This window comes from Lissotriton helveticus, chromosome 3_1 (assembly GCF_964261635.1).
Source record: "Lissotriton helveticus chromosome 3_1, aLisHel1.1, whole genome shotgun sequence".
Classification (NCBI taxonomy): domain Eukaryota; kingdom Metazoa; phylum Chordata; class Amphibia; order Caudata; family Salamandridae; genus Lissotriton; species Lissotriton helveticus.
The window spans coordinates 480704659-480721288 of record NC_136061.1 but is presented as its reverse complement, the minus strand read 5'-3'; the positions used below and the strand labels follow the sequence as shown (position 1 = coordinate 480721288).

The 16630-nt window shown below is 39.6% G+C and overlaps 1 pseudogene; it reads right to left on the bottom strand.

The window, feature by feature from the left end:
- Positions 1-16630, bottom strand: part of LOC144823208 (homeodomain-interacting protein kinase 2-like) — a 117937-nt pseudogene that overhangs the window by 24982 nt on the left and 76325 nt on the right.

Sequence of the window (16630 nt, the reverse complement as noted above, 5' to 3'; positions counted from 1 at the left end):
AACCCTAACAAAAAATATTCCTTTGGGAATCATACTATGATTCGGCACATGATGCGTTTGCACCCTAACAACTATTCTGCAGCAGAGGTAAGGGACCTCTGCAGTAAGCTACCCCAATCAACATCCAGACCCTCAACATCCAAAGAACCCACTCCATCGGGTCCAGAGGCAAGGGAGACGGTCCCAAATATACAAACAAAGTTTGGGGATTACAAAATTGTTTGTATATATTGCAACAAAACAATTAATTATGGTCAGCAAAGCATCACACTAATTAATGTTGCTATGGATAACCAAAAATGCCCGAGGAAACCATAATTGTTCCTGATTTTTTTTGTGCTCCAGTTGAGCCATTTTCAATTCCCTGTTTTTTGTTTCTCCCCAAAGAAAATACAAACAAAATATAAAACTGTTCAGAAAAGCCAAAAAAAGTAAAAAATGTTCAAAAAAAAATAAAAAAATATAAAACAACAAAAAGAATAAAAAAAACAGTTCTTTTTAGAACTCCCTCTAATTTATTAAAAAAAACACATTTTTAAAAATCTCTGTCATTCTTTTTTCTCAACGGTACGCGTAACGGCACGCTCCCCGGTACGCGTACCGGGGCGCGCACCAAAAAAAAAAGAAAAAAAAAGAATGAAGGAGTGAGCATGAGGGAAAGGGACAGAGAGAGTTATGTTAAGAGAAAGAGAGCTAGAGGGAACAACACAAAGGGACTGTGTATTAGATAGTAAAACAGTGAGGGAGGATTAGAAAAGAGAAGTGACTCTAAGTAAAGAGCGGTAAAAGAGGGTGGATAAAAGTGAATAAGGGTAAGATATGGGGAGTGACAGACAGAAAGGAGAGAGACAGTAAAGGAAGGAGTGACTGAAAGGGAGTGAGTGAAGCAGCAAACAAAGGTAAGTGATTGAGTGTGGGTGAGTTGTAGGGAGTGAGCATGACGAAAGAGTATTGACAGATTGAGGGGAGAGAGACAGCGACGATAAGAGAGACAAAGAGAGGGAACGGAGCTGAGGAACTGTGAGGACAGACGGACTGAGAGAAGGAGTGACAGGAGTAAAGTAAATGATTAAGGGAAAGGGAATGAGTGAGGGAGCAAAGGAAGGGAACAGAGGGTAAGGGAAGTAAAGCAGGGGGACTGAAAGAAGTTGAATGTGCGAGGGGAGTTAGGGAAAGGGGAGTAAACATGGAGGATAAGAATAAGTGAAGGAAGCAGAGTAAGGAAACAGGAGTGAGGTAGGGTGAGAGAATAATAGTGAGGTTAAAGGAAAGGGTGATGACAAACTACATTTTTTTTGTCACACTTACCTTATAATTAATGTAACTTTAATTACATTTTTTTACTACACTTTGTATCTGTGAAAGAGAGAAGAAAAAATAAGTTATAATTAGTAAAATATATATTTTAAAATAAAAGATACAAATGAAGAGGTTAAAAATCATAACAGTGTATTAAGAAATAAAGTACGAGTGAAAGACACAGAAAGGGAAATAAAGTGATGTAAAAGGACAAAAAGAGGGTTAAAGAAATAGAAGGAGAGCAAATTACTAAGAGTAAGGCATAAAGATTCACTGACAGAGAGGAAGAGAAGAAGACAGAAATGAAAGTGATTCGGTGATGAAAGTAAAGAGAAGAACATTGAAAGATAGGAAATGAGGGGTAGTAATGGAACCGGACTAAAAGAAATGGGGTGAAGAACGATGAGAGAGGAGCAGTGAAGTTGTTGTAAGAGAAATGATAGAAGGTAGATAAACACAAGTGAACAAAACACAAGGAGAGTGAGGGACTGAGGACATACAGGTAGTGAACGGAAAATAGAGAGAAGAGGTAAAAAAGGAGCAAACAAAGATAAGCGAGGGAGAGTGGGTGAGTTATAGTGATAAAGTGCAACAATACTGGTGAGTCAGTAAAGAGGAATTACTAAAACAGCAACGGAGGAAAAGACGGAAAAGGGAAGTAAAGCAGAGAGACTGAAAGCTGAAAAGTGGTGCAAGGGAGAGAGGGGATGCAGACAGTTGAAATGGAAATGAGGGGTTGTGAAAGAAGTGCAGTAAACGAATGGGTGTGAAACAGAGTGAGAGAAAGACAGTGTGAGTGAGTAAAGAGAGCTGAAAGAGAGAGAAAAAAAGGAAAGTGAGTGTGAGACAATGGGAATACAATATAAATTACACAATACAAACTATAGAATAATTTATACAACATGTTAGATAGTTTATTTTTGCTGTTCTCAGAACATATTGAATTTCACTAAAAACAGTGAGTTCAAACTATTCATCATATGACAGCGGGAAAAAAAAAACACAATCAAAAAGATTGTGTTTAAAAAAAAACATATAAACTTACAAATCACATATGTACACTAATCTTTGATTCACTTACTTTTCCTTTAGGCCAAATAGTACATCATGAAGGTCCTTTACGTTGTAAGGTACTCTGCTGTTCACTAAAAATTCCATTTCATCGACTCTCTAGAAAAAAAGCTCCAAGAACATCTGAAATATGTTTCAATGTTTTCATATACTCCTTCTGTTCAGTCATGACTCTTTGCTCATTCCTTCACTTTTCCATAAGGCCAAATAGTGTCAGATGTATCAGTATATTTTCAAATTACTTAAAACAAATTCTAAAATTACCGTTTTCCCGACGTTCTGAAAGAAAGGCTCAAACAACATTTTCACAATATTTAAATATTCATAATTCCAGCTCTGGCTCTCTCATGTTGAACATTTCCTATAATACTGATATCACTTAATATGCGATCCACTTACTGTACCTTTATGAGAACTATAATTTTTATATTATCTTCATCGCTTTTACTCACAATATAATTTTAAACAGCAAACTAACTTTTATTTACTGCTCCCGTCTTCATAGGGCAATTACCTTTACTTAAATTTTGGTTCTAAAAACACTAGGTATGAATTTTTTAAGTCAAAAGGCAAACGTTGTTTGAAAGTCAAATGAGTGTCATTGCAGTTACTCCAACCTTTTCGACATTTTAAGTAGCATGTGTAATGCCCTGATGTTGTTGAGGGACCGTCATGATAAATAATAGCTACAGTTGCAAAAGTTCTTCCTGATATTGATAACTGAGAAGCCACGAAATTTTAATAGAAGTTGTCAATTTACTTCCATCAGATCTACATTGTTGGAACATTAAAATGACATACTGACCATAATTTTGTATAAATAATGTGGACAGCTTTGCAGACTTACATTGGGTACACACCATATTGTGATCAGCTGCTTTAACTAGATTATTAAAAGACACTGATTTGCAGTCTGGTAAAGTCAAATATATAAATCTTTCAGTGTCTATTGTAGTACTACTTGATAAACTACAGTTGTCGCAGTCATGCTGCCATTGATAAGAAAGGCTAAAAAGATGTTTTATATCTACACCTTCATCTTCCAATACATCAAACATATACATTAAAAATTCCTGACAATTCTGCTGAATATTCTGTGAAAATTGATTTTGACCAGAACATATGTCTAGAAGATTTCGAATTTCTGAAACACTTTCTATTTTTGCTCTATCACTGCTACATTTCTCAAACACAGAATTCAATAAACAGCAGAATGTTTGATCCCGATTTTCAACAATCTGTTCTTGTAAATTTTGAAGAAAAAAAACAACATTAACCACTACATCAGCATAGCAGTTGACACCAGAACTGTTTTCAAACTGAAATCCAACAACATCTTCAACAGAATCCTTTTTCCTTCTGCTTACAATTACAGTTTCATCTACTTTTTGTCTTTTTGCTACTACCTCACTGCAATTATTCTCATTTCTTCTTTTTCGGCCTACCACACGTTTTTCAAACAGAGGATATTGAGGCAAATGTGGAGCATACTCTCTTCTTAACCTATTGCATTCTTTAACACAATCTAGATCTGCACAAATCTTTGTTTCATCACACTCAATCAAGTACAATCCTGATAAAGTTCTGACTCGTGATAATGCCACATATGCCATACCCTCTTTAAACACAGAACTTCCAATGTTCACCACAGCACTATCTACACTTAAACCTTGAGACTTATGAATTGTCACCGCATATGCCAAACAAACAGGAAACTGTTTTCGGCGAACATATAAGTCTTTCACAAGCAAAAATCTAGCTGAACAACGACAAATGTGTTCTATTTCGTCAATGCCATCAAATTTAATTTTTAAAATTTCAATTCCATCTCTATTTTTGTAATTTACAAAATGAAAAACATGACCCATTGCTCCATTTACCAGACCTCTTTCAACATTTAAATTCCTTCGCAAAATGATACGACAATTTAAACACACATTCAGAGTCTTTTCAAAACCAGCAGTTTTGGATATAGTCTTCTCTAATGAATCCAATTTTGATTTCAAATTTTCTGACAAAATAATTGTTGCTCCCATATGCTCTATTTTATCTGTAGCTTCCAGTTTCACAATCTCTTCATTTTCTAACTTTAACATTTTGTTATTGAAAATGGAACATTCTTTCAGAGTTGGCATCAAACATATCCCAGATTTGTTCTCGTTAATTTTCTTAAAAATATTCTCTGGAAGAATGTTTTCATTTGGATACAAATTTGAAATTAATCGTGCATGTAAAGCTTCTTTCCCATGCTCACTTACTTTTCCGATTCTTACATCTTGTAGAATATTTTTATAATCTTCATCCTTTGCCTGTAGCATATTTTGAAGTAGTTCTGCATATTTGAAATGTAACCATATATTAACGTTTCCAATGCTTCCTAGGCACTTCCTGGTATCTTCATGCGTGACCATTTTAAACACTGGTTGTCCTTTCACTGGAGTCAACTGCAGTAGATCTCCAAAAACAATAATGTGTTTCCCTCCAAATAACACATCATACTCTGTTCTAAGAATTTCTTGCATTCTCAAATGCAAAAAAGCAAGCATTAGATTTGAGACGATGCTTACTTCATCAATGATAAGAAGTTTCATTTTCTTTAGGACTCTGGAAACTTCAGAACACGCATCTCCAGATAGCTTGTGGTATTGCAATTTGTTATCATGCTCGACTGGTAGCATCAGTAAACGATGTAAACTAATCCCTTTAATATTATGAGCTGCCAGCCCAGTTGGAGCGGTAACAACACAAGACAGCGGTGATTCAGTCCTTTTCTGCAGATAAGTTGCAATTGCTTTAATCAGAAAACGTTTTCCAGTTCCCGCTTCTCCACTCACGTACAGTCGGACAGGCTTAAATGATGTACAAGAGCACTCTTTTTTCTCATGACTGAATCCATGTTCAATCTGTTCTGTGACTTCGTCATATATCTGTTTCTGCTCAAGGTTTAGTTGTTTCACCAAATCTTCTAAGTTAACTACATCATCTTGATCTTGTTCCATAGCTCTTTCCACCTCATCCATGGCAGTGGCAGCTTCATTTTGAATAATTGGTCCTCCAAGTGGATCCTGACTCAATGAAGCAGAACTCTGTCTGTCTTGAGACCTGTCTCTAGCAATCTCTACAGCAATTGTGGCTTCTTGCTCTATTTCTTCGTTCAACATTTGCAGATAATTTGGAAAAACAGGACATTCTATGGTATCCTTGGTTGCATTAAAAGAATCTTCGTAACAGAGATAATCTCCAAGTAGTTCCTCTTCTGTACGCCATGGCTTAAAGAGTTGCAAAAGAGCTACATAGTAAAATTCCCTTTTCTCTGGATTTTCGCAACTCATTTTTCGATGATTAATCAAATGGCCTTTCTCTGCTACACTGGACATCCTTCACAGCCAATGACAGCATATATTCCATTATTGATATCTTCTCTGATGTTCCTCTTATAAATATATCTTTGCAGAACTTCATAGAGACAAGCGTTCTCAAGGTAAGGACTTCTATTTGGATAGTATGTATCCAACATGTTTGTCTTCAAAACATCTGTACTTTCTGGTTCTTTCTCTGCCAAATACTCTATTTCTTGTACAGATTTCAAAATTCGGTTTCGTGTCGCAGCAAGACCTAGACTCACCCAAATGATGGTTCTAGATTTGGCATATAGACTTGCTGATGACAATCGATCAGAACATTCATATGCTCCAACTTCTCGATGTGACAACATCTTCAGACTGTAACTGTATAATTTTTTGCTTAGACTCTTTTCATGTGAAATATCCTCCCACATTTCCTTCAGTTCTGTCTTTTCTTTTTTTGTGATGTAAGACTTCACATATCGAGCCACAGCAATAGTGTTGTCAGCAACGAACTGAATATCCATGTTAGCATTCCACATGGACAAAATCACTGGGTTGTAGTCGTTGATGTACTTGGACTCTTCGTTTCTTTTTAAATTGTATCTATTTTTTGGTGATTTCCTCGTCACAGTATGTCGCAGAGAAGACATCAAATTATTTACTCTTCCTTTATAAATCACTGGTCGTGGAAAGACGAAACAACATTTTGTGTAGAACTTGTCCTTGTTTCTGAATTTTCGACGACAGTACTTTCCACAACGATGGGATTGAAAGCGTAAAACTTGTTGCCTTAAACTGTTTTCTTCGGTAGTTTTCGGAACAGCACATGTTGAATACTCTTCAATGAAGCTCATCACTGTCTCATCCGAATCTGTTCCAAATTTGGGTGCATCTTTAATCCACAACAACATATGTATATGAGGAGCACCTCTCGCTTGATACTCCTTTCTCCAAAAGAAATCCAAAACCTCTCCAAGGGGAGGATTTTTTTGTTGGTAATAAAAGACATCATAGCTTCAAATCTATGATTGAAATATCTGCATACATTCACTGGATCCAAAGAACACAGTTCTCCAGCAGTTTTGAATTCTATATTTTGTATATTTGCATTTGCCTCTCGTAGAAATTGAAGTAAGTCGTCCCATGCATACTCAGCACAGCTAAGAGTGAGGAACCATGTAGGAGTTCCTAAGTTTCTTAGCATACATTTCAATTCCCCATGACGACGGTACCAATACTCATTTGTACCACGCTGACATGCCATGAGATTGATTAAATGAGATTCCAAAATATTATCTTGAAGATTGACTTTCTCCATAAAGTCCCTCGCCGAAACATTTTGCAGATGTGCTCCACTTTTCAGTATATGGTTTACTGCATAAGAAAGCCCAGACAAGTCACTTTCATACAGTAGATGAAACAAATATCGAATGCATTGACGAAACCTTGGATCTTCAGCATATAATCTTAAAGTTCGATATTCAGATGCAGGAATTTGAAGTGGTCAATCATCATATCGTCCACCTCGACCTGTTGGAAATAAATGTGGAAAACAACGAGCTTCCAAACTTTCTTCCCATACACTAATGGGACTTCCTTTTGCTGCTTTCATTTGAAACAAGTCAATTGCATTCCCCATCTCTTCTTTGGAATGCAAAGGATGAACAGTATAATGTTCATATAGTTCTTCACTTCTAGACACATCAACTTTTTCAATTTGGCCAGCTGAACAATCACTGTCTTCATCTGCAGCTGTTTCCTCTGCTCCAACACATACATGTTTGTAGTACTCATTATTTTTTACCAAATACAACGTTGCCTTTTTGACTTTCCTAACATCCACTAAATCTTGCCAGATTGTCTTACTCTTTGTCGGAACCCTATTAACTAGAATAACCAGAGGTTCCTCTTCCACTTTCTCTACACCAATTTTATCAATATTTTTCTTGAAATCTAGAGGCGAATAAACAACTCTTCCCTTTAATCCTCTCTGTAAATCTGAAGGAGGCAATTTCCCTATCTTAGGCTCCATGCGAACAATTGCCTGAAAAGGATGGACACATTGAATCAAAATAGACTCATATGTATTTAAATCCATCAATTCAGGAGGACTGTCTACCAACTCCAGATTATTATGAACAGCTCTAGCAGGCATTCTGTTTTGATTTAATTTATCATAACAATATTTACAAATACGCTGATCAGAACTCAAATCAAAAGAATTCTCCACCCACAAATAAGTTGCAAAATCCTTCCACTCATAATTATTTATCTTTTTACTTTTTACGTATAAATCAACTAATCTAGTTTGATGCTTATAATGAGTTAGTCGACAACACACACAAGTAAAATTCGGCCTTACATTGTCTTCCACATTACCTTGAATTTCTGTGTCAATTTCTACACTGTCCTCTTTTTCACCTAAATAACAAATCTCAATTTCTTCACAAATCTTCTTCACATCTAATTCAGTTCCATGCAAAATAGCACTGTTTAATTGTTTAAGCTTAAGTGCTGGACTTTTTGCATAATACAACCTTCTCACTAATTTCCTCCTTTTGTTATGATGCACTGCTAACATCCTAAAATGATGAAAAACACTCTGACAGACTTTTCTAGAAAAACAAGCCAGTGAATTGCAAACCTGTGTTTTCTCTCACTCTGCAAGGATCTAAGTCTTCCAACATCTTAATTTTCTGTTTTAGACTTTTCTTATTATATGTACGTAAGAAATTACAAAACAAATCGATTGATTCCTGTCGCACACTACAAATACTACTACACTTCCAAGTGTACACTGGACCCTTAGTACATCTCCCTAAAACTTCATCAGTTAACACCTCTTCTGGTTCTCTAGGCACAAGTTTCTCTTTTTCAATCGGACAACCGTCTTTCACCTCATATGCTCGACCACTGGTGTCAACTGCATGCACTAAATCATTCTCCTGGAAGTAACTCTCCTCATTAAAAAATGGCTCACAACTTGAACTGTGCATCCATTCTCCTGAAAAAACTTTACAAAAATGAGTCCGATTAATTACTCTTTTCCATCTACTGTTTGATTTGAAAACATCAATTGTCTTGTTAAGTGTCCTAATTCTATTGATTATTAAAATAAATAATTTTTTCTTAACTTCAAAAGCCTGATCAACAATCTTCTCTACACTTTTCTTTTTCTTATAAAAAGCAGCTCTCTGTTTACCTTTCCTAATGTTTTTTAACAAATTTAAAACCACCCTATTGTGAAACATTCGTTTACGAATGTCTCTAAACTGATTCTGCCTTCTATTCCTATACATATTATTCTCTCCTGCTCCAGTAGTAACATTTTTGGGGGGCCTCTCCTTCCTTTTCAAATTTACTCTCTCCTTCTCTTTAACCACATTTTCACCAACATTTTTTTTTTATCTACATATGTTCCGTAAGAAAGACTTAGTTGTTTTACCAGGAGCTTTTTTCCTGTTTTTTGAAGTATTTGTTGTAGAGGAGTGCTGTAATTCCGTTGCTGTTTTTGATTTTTTCCGCTTGGCATCTTGATTTCAATCTGTGGTAAAGAAAAAAATAACACATTATAGACCACTATTACCAAACAACAAAGCAATGACAATAAGCAAACGGTCTATTAAGGGTTACAGATCAGGTGAGGACTGTCCAGGGGTGCAGAGGAGGTGAGGCCTGTATTGAAGAGTGTAGTGGAAGAGAAGTCTGTCCACGGGTGCAGAGGAGTTGAGGCCTGTGTCTAAGAGTGCAGTGGGGGATAGGCTTCATGAAGTCCAGTCCACTGCACTCTTAGACACAGGCCTCACCACCTATGATCCCCAGGAAAGGCCTCTCTACCACTACAGTCTTGAACACAGGCCTCATCTCCTCTGTACCTCTGGACATGCCTCACCTCATCTGCACAATCTACTTCCTAATCTGACATAACACAGGTGACATCATTGTGAAAGATTGAAATATATTTATTTATTCATGCAGACACTATTTATTCCTTCTCAAAAATCTAAAAGTCATTGATTTGCCCCAAAATCGTTTTTTAAATAACATTTTAGACACAGAGCGCAGCTCCTATGTACAAGCATTCAGTGTCCATGAGTACAGTGGAGAGGACTGACCTCCTCTGACCCTTGGACAAGCCTTACCTCATCTGTGTCCTCTGGACAGGCCTCAATGTATTGAGTATAATTGATGGTAACTGGGTGCAGATGAGGTGACACATGTCCAGGGGTGTAAATAAGCTGAGGCCTGTCTAAGGATGCAGATTAGTTGAAGTCTATTCAGGGTAGCAGATGAGGTGAGGATTGTCCAGGGGTGCAGAGGAGGTGAGGCCTGTATTGAAGAGTGTAGTGGAAGAGAGGTCTGTCCAGGTGTACAAAGAAGGTGAGGCCTGTGTCTAAGAGTGCAGTGGGGGATAGGCTTCATGAAGTCTACTCCACTGCACTCTTAGACACAGGCCTCACCACCTATGCTCCCCAGGAAAGGCCTCTCTCCCACTACAGTCTTGAACACAGGCCTCACCTCCTCTGTCCCTCTGGACATGCCTCACCTCTTCTGCACAATCTACTTCCTAATCTGGGGTAACACAGGTGACATTATTGTGAAAGGTTGAAATATATTTATTTAATCATGCAGACACTATTTATTCCTTCTCAAAAATCTAAAAGTCATTGATTTGCACCAAAATCGTTTTTTTAAATAACATTTTAGACACAGAGCGCAGGTCCTATGAACAAGCATTCAGTCTCCATGAGTACAGTGGAGAGGACTGACCTCCTCTGACCCTTGGACAACCCTTACCTCATCTGTGTCCTATGGACAGGCCTCAATGTAGTGGGTATAATTGATGGTAACTGGGTGCAGATGAGGTCACGCATGTCCAGGAGGGTAAATAAGCTGAGGCCTGTCTAAGGATGCAGATCAGTTAAGGTCTATTCAGGGTTGCAGATGAGGTGAGGATTGTCCAGGGGTGCAGAGGAGGTGATGCCTGTGTCTAAGAGTGCAGTGGGGGATAGGCTTCATGAAGTCTAGTCCACTGCACTCTTGGACACAGGCCTCACCACCTATGATCCCCAGGAAAGGCCTCTCTCCCACTACAGTCTTGAACAAAGGCCTCACCTCCTCTGTCCCTCTGGACATGCCTCACCTCATCTGCACAATCTACTTCCTAATCTGAGGCAACACAGGTGACATCATTGTGAAAGGTTCACATTTATTTCTTTAATCATGCAGAGACTATTTATTCCTTCTCCAAAATGTAAAAGCCATTCATTTTCCCCAAAATCGTTTTTCACATCACATTTAAGAAACACAGCACAGGTCCTATGTACAAGCATTCCATGTCACTACTGAAACTTCACAATTTCACAAAATACAAATCCTCTATCTTGCAAATGTTGATACCAAGCATTATCAAAAAACATGACACAAACCAACAGCAAAGAAGCTCAATCTGCTTCCTAATCTGAGGTAACACAGGTGACATCTTTGTGAAAGGTTCAAATATATTTTTTTAATCATGCAGACACTATTTATTCCTTCTCAAAAATGTAAAAGCCATTCATTTTCCCCAAAATCGTTTTTCACATCACATTTAAGAAACACAGCACATGTCCTATGTACAAGCATTCAATTTCACTACTGAAACCTCACTATTTCACAAAATACAAATCCTCTATCTTGCAAATGTTGATACCAAGCATTTTCAAAAAACATGACACAAACCAACAGCAAAGAAGCTCAATGTGCTTCCTAGTATGAGGTAATACAGGTGACATCATTGTAAAAGGTTCAAATGTATTTCTTTAATCATGCAGACACTATTTATTCCTTCTCAAAAATGTAAAAGCCATTCATTTTCCCCAAAATCGTTTTTCACATCACATTTAAGAAACACAGCACCGGTCCTATGTACAAGCATTCAATTCAACTACTGAAATCTCACTATTTCACAAAATACGAATCCTCTATCTTGCAAATGTTGATACCAAGCATTATCAAAAAACATGACACAAACCAACAGCAAAGAAGCTCAATGTGCTTCCTAGTATGAGGTAACACAGGTGACATCATTGTAAAAGGTTCAAATGTATTTCTTTAATCATGCAGACACTATTTATTCCTTCTCAAAAATGTAAAAGCCATTCATTTTCCCCAAAATCGTTTTTCACATCACATTTAAGAAACACAGCACAGGTCCTATGTACAAGGATTCAATTTCACTACTGAAACCTCACTATTTCACAACATACAAATCCTCTATCTTGCAAATGTTGATAGCAAGCATTATCAAAAAACATGACACAAACCAACAGAAAAGAAGCTCAATGTGCTTCCTAGTATGAGGTAAAACAGGTGATATCATTGTAAAAGGTTCAAATTTATTTCTTTAATCATGCAGACACTATTTATTCCTTCTCAAAAATGTAAAAGCCATTCGTTTTCCCCAAAATCGTTTTTCACATCACATTTAAGAAACACAGCACAGGTCCTATGTACAAGCATTCCATGTCACTACTGAAACCTCACTATTTCACAAAATACGGGGGCATATTACCAACCAATAGAGATAATTTTTTTCTCTAACTTGTTAGGAGACAAAAATTATCGCCGCACATCGGCGATTTTTATCGCAGATAAACCTTGCTATTAGCAAGGTTTATCGCAAATGCGATAAAAAACGGCCGCAATGCATGAATATCGCTGAAAAGTCAGCGATATTCATGCATTATCAAGCAAATGCTCTTAGCCATGTTATCCACCTCCCATTGGTTAACATGGCTAAGAACTGCTCAGGGCAGGTGTTAGCGTTGGAGATATTCGCGCTTAGCGCGAATATCTCCAAAAGTTAGTAATAGGAGATAGCGATGTTAGCGACTGTTTCCAGTCGCTAACATCTTGGCACGCCCACTTTGCATGTCATTAGTGATAAATATCACTGACATGCAAAGTGGGGCCCAAGATGGTCGCTATCTCCTACTAGCTGTCGCTAACTGGTGTTAGCGAAAGCTTGGTAATAGGGAGATAATTTTATCTCCGCTTTCTTGGCTTTTAAAGCCAAAAAAGCGGAGATAAACCTCCTTGATAATATGCCCCACAATTCCTCTATGCAAAGAAACTCAATGTGCTTCCTACACTGAGTTAACACATGTAACATCATTGTGAAAGGGTCAAATTTATTTCTTTAAGCATGCAGACATTATTTATTCCTTCTAAAAAAATTTAAAAGCCATTCATTTTCCCCAAAATCGTTTTTGACATCACATTTAAGAAACACAGCACAGGTCCTATGTACAAGCATTCCATGTCACTACTGAAACTTCACAATTTTACAAAATACAAATCCTCTATCTTGCAAATGTTGATAGCAAGCATTATCAAAAAACATGACACAAACCAACAGAAAAGAAGCTCAATGTGCTTCCTAGTATGAGGTAAAACAGGTGATATCATTGTAAAAGGTTCAAATTTATTTCTTTAATCATGCAGACACTATTTATTCCTTCTCAAAAATGTAAAAGCCATTCATTTTCCCCAAAATCGTTTTTCACATCACATTTAAGAAACACAGCACAGGTCCAATGTACAAGCATTCCATGTCACTACTGAAACCTCACTATTTCACAAAATACGGGGGCATATTACCAACCAATAGAGATAATTTTTGTCTCTAACTTGTTAGGAGACAAAAATTATCGCCGCACATCGGCGATTTTTATCGCAGATAAACCTTGCTATTAGCAAGGTTTATCGCAAATGCGATAAAAAACGGCCGCAATGCATGAATATCGCTGAAAAGTCAGCGATATTCATGCATTATCGAGCAAATGCTCTTAGCCATGTTATCCACCTCCCATTGGTTAACATGGCTAAGAACTGCTCAGGGCAGGTGTTAGCGTTGAATTGAATTGAAAGAGGATTTATAATGCGCAAGAACAAAAACCCGCAGGTATCAAGGCGCCTAGCAAAAGATAAAAGAGTGATCAGGAAAGAACATAAGGACCTAAACATATGCTTGGCGGAAGAAAAAGGTTTTTAAGGCAGTACGGAAGTTCTGTAGGGACGGGAGAGATCTCAGATCCAGAGGAAGTTCGTTCCACCACTTAGGAGCAAGGGTGGAAAAGGCTCTGCCACCCCATTTGGCTCTTCGTACACGGGGGGCTGCCAGAAGCAGTTTTCCAGAGGAGCGCAGGTTCCTTCGGGGGACATAGTGGGAGATGATGGATCCTATTCCAGTGTCGCTCTTTTTGGCGATGGCTCTATAGGTCATACAAAGGACCTTAAACCGGATACGATATTCTACCGGCAGCCAGTGCAGCGTTTTCCTGGCTGCAGTGGCCGAAGAGCGTCTAGGGATATCCAGGACAAATCTGGCTATGGCGTTTTGTACTACCTGTAAGCGCTGCAGCTGTCCTTTATTAAGTCCAGCATACAGCGCATTACAATAGTCCAGACGCGAGCCAATAAGAGCAACAGCTATTTGTTTTCTTGCCTGGAGGGAAAGATATTTCCTGACCCTTCGTAGGGTGTGAATCAGGCCCCAACAGGTGGAAATGGTTCTGCTCACCTGGTTGCCTAAGTCAAGGGCAGGATCTATTAGCACCCCGAGATTTTTTGCAGAAGATGTGGGGGAAGGGCACGTTCCAAGAGAGTCAGGCCACCAATTGGCTGACCAGATGTTTTCTTTCCCCCCAAACACCATCACCTCCGTCTTCTCCCCATTCAGTTTCAGAGAGTTCTGGATCATCCAGTTACCAACCGCCTCCATACACGATCTAAACTTGGAGGCGATTAGTTCATCTGAATGGGGAAGAGAGACGAGGATTTGAGTGTCGTCTGCATACGAGACTACCTCCATCCCGAATGATCTTATTAATTTGGCTAGTGGGGTAACATAGATATTAAAGAGGGTCGGGCTAAGTGCTGACCCTTGAGGAACCCCACATAGCACAGGACGGGATGGAGATAGAAACTCCCCAAGCTTGACTCTTTGTTCCCTCCTCGTGAGGAAGGAGGTCAAGAGATCCAGAGCTGCGTTCTTCACCCCCACCTCCCTCAGCCGCGATGCAAGTATTGAGGGGGAGAGGGTGTCGAAAGCCGCAGTTAGATCTAGCAGGACCAGGAGAGAGGTCTGGCCCTCATCTACTGTCGTGCGGATCTTGTCAAGCACGATGGTGAGGGCTGACTCGGTGCTAAATTCTTTCCTGAATCCATGCTGGGAGGAGTCTAAGCATCCTGAGCTTTCTACAAAGGCAGCGAGATGCTTGTTAAGGTGTGTCTCAAGCATCTTCGCAGGAGCAGGGAGCAGGGAAATAGGCCGGAAGTTTTTTAGGATCCCCGGATCCAGAGAGGCCTTTTTCAGCAGGGGTTTTACTACCGCCTTCTTCCACTCTGCAGGGAAAATGCCATCTCTAATAGCTAGATTCATTATCTCTAGCAGCGGTGGTAAGAGGGTCTCCCTACACTGCTTGATGACTTTCAGTGGGCAGGTGTCCAAAGGTGAACCAGACTTAGTCTTGGCTAACAGTAGCTCAAGATCTTGCAAGGCCAGCGGGGGAAAGGCGTCCAGAGTGCATGGTGGGGAGATTTCAGTGATGATCGAACTCGTCTCTACCCTGGGTGTAGATGCACTGAGAACATCTCTTTGTTCCTCGAGGGCTAGGTGGATATCCTGAATTTTAGAGTGGAAGAAGGAGGCGATCTTATCACAGAGGTCCTGCGAAGGGATGACGGGGTCAGGGGCTTGCAATCTGACCAGGGAGTCAACAGTTTTAAAGAGTTCCTTCGGGGAAGAGAGCGAGGAGGTCGCGGTCACAAAGTATTCTTGTTTAGCCTGCACAATTTCAGCTTTGTATTTTTTAACAAGAAGTCGATGAGCTTCCTTGTTCTTGAAGTCCCAACTAGCATGCCATAGCCTCTCCTTTCTCCTCACTTCTTGCCGGAGAAGCCTAAGGGAGTTGGAGAACCAGGGGGCAGAAGGTCTCTTTCTAGCGCGGCGCCGGGATTGTTCTGGGGCTAGTTGATTCAGGGCCTTGGTAGTGACCTGTTCAAAGTGAGCGACTGCAGACTGTACGCTATCTAGGCCGGTGATAGCAAGGCTTGCAGCCCAGGGCACGAAGGAATTGCTATTAATATTCCTGAAATTTCTAGTAGTTTCTATTGTATGGTTCCCTAGTTTACGGGGGTTCACCCTGTGGTGTTTCAGAAAGAAAGGGACCGCCAGGTGGTCAGACCAGGAAAGATGGATCGGATCCTTGGAGGTCAAACGGGGGTCATTGGAAAAGATGCCATCCAGGGTGTGTCCTGCACGATGAGTGGCTCCCGTGACACGTTGCGTAAGCCCGCAAGATTCTAGGGCCTCAGTGAGACAAGAGGTGTCAGAAAGGTTGTGCCGCTCTAGATGGTAGTTAAAGTCACCCAGGATGGAGAAATTATCTTGGCCAAAAAAGGGTTCAAGAGATTGAAGAAGGTGGTGCGTGAAGTGGGTTCTCGAGCCGGGGGGACGATAAATTAGGATACCGTTAAAGAAGGGGCGTTGCTCTTCCTTTATTGTGAAATAAAGAGCTTGAAAACTGTCAGGAGAGTCAGTCATGGGTACTATGTGGCATTGAAAGTGATCTTTGTAAAGGATCGCTATCCCCCCTCCCACTCGTCCCTGCCTATCAAGTCTGGCCAGGCAGTAACCTTCCGGGACAGCCTCAATTAGATCAGGGTCGGAAGAGTCCTTAGCCCAGGTTTCGGTCACAAACACTAGAGTGGGCGTTCTGTCCAGTACCATCTCCTTAAACATGACCTTGTTCTTGATAAGGGAGCGGGCATTAACCAAGATGCCCTCTACTTCTACTATATTAGAACTAGATGTGACGGGGTGTTCTGGGGTAGGGCAGATGGGGGCGGGGTTGGGAGATCTTGACGAA